Source organism: Chrysochloris asiatica, unplaced genomic scaffold (assembly GCF_000296735.1).
Source record: "Chrysochloris asiatica unplaced genomic scaffold, ChrAsi1.0 scaffold00018, whole genome shotgun sequence".
In the NCBI taxonomy this organism is placed as follows: Eukaryota; Metazoa; Chordata; class Mammalia; order Afrosoricida; family Chrysochloridae; genus Chrysochloris; species Chrysochloris asiatica.
The window spans coordinates 30,971,938-30,972,866 of record NW_006408536.1 but is presented as its reverse complement, the minus strand read 5'-3'; positions in this window follow the sequence as shown (position 1 = coordinate 30,972,866).

Below are 929 nucleotides of genomic sequence, written 5' to 3'. Positions count from 1 at the left end.
TTTGACTTTGGAAATACCGAGCAAAAAATACGACAGGGATTCAAGCTGGGAGCATACGCACTGCTTATAATATGCACTGGATTGTGAAATGCAAATAAGACCAGTGGTTCGAGTCCACCAGATACTCCCTGGGAGAAAGCTGAGTCTATCTGCTACCTTAAAGATGCACAGCCTCAGAAACCCTATACAGGGTCACTGTGAGTTAGAAACTGGATAGCACTTAACGACACCAACAAGGAACCCTGGTAGTGCCACAACTAAGTATCCAACTAGAAACCAAAAGGCTGGTGGTTCAAACCAACCCAGTGAGTGTTTGTGCAGGACAATGATCTGGCGATGTGCTTTTGCAAAGATTGATGTTGTGTGCCGTTGAGTTGGTTCCAATTCATAGAGGCCCTCTGTGGATAAGGCTTTTGGTAGTGGCCGGTGGATGTGAACTGCTGATCTTGCAGTTAGCAGTCCAGTGCTTATCCTACAGCACAATAGAGCTCAAAATTAATCTGCACACATTACAGTCTAGAAAACGTTAACAGGAAGTTCTCCCCGTCACATGGCATTGCTGTGAGACAAAGTGGATCCAGCAGCAGCCATCAGCAACAGTGATTTCTTTGAAGATGAAGGAAAGGGGAAAGGAAGGAAGAATTTAGCTTTTGGTCCTAGATGGAGTTTACAACCTTATTGTGCTTGGTTCGATGTGAAAAACAAGAGAGAAGGGGATAAAAGCAATTGTCTTCCACACAAAGGAAAGTGGGCAAAGGGTGTCATGGAAGCCATAAAGTCAAGGTCAGCTTAGTTTCTGTCTCATTTGTCACAAAGTTCTTTTTAGGGAGACATTTGGGCATAGGTCTCCCAAACTTTGAAACAATGGATGGTTTAGGGCTTCATGAATTTAATTAATCTTTTAGATTTTTTGCCACAAATATGTTGAT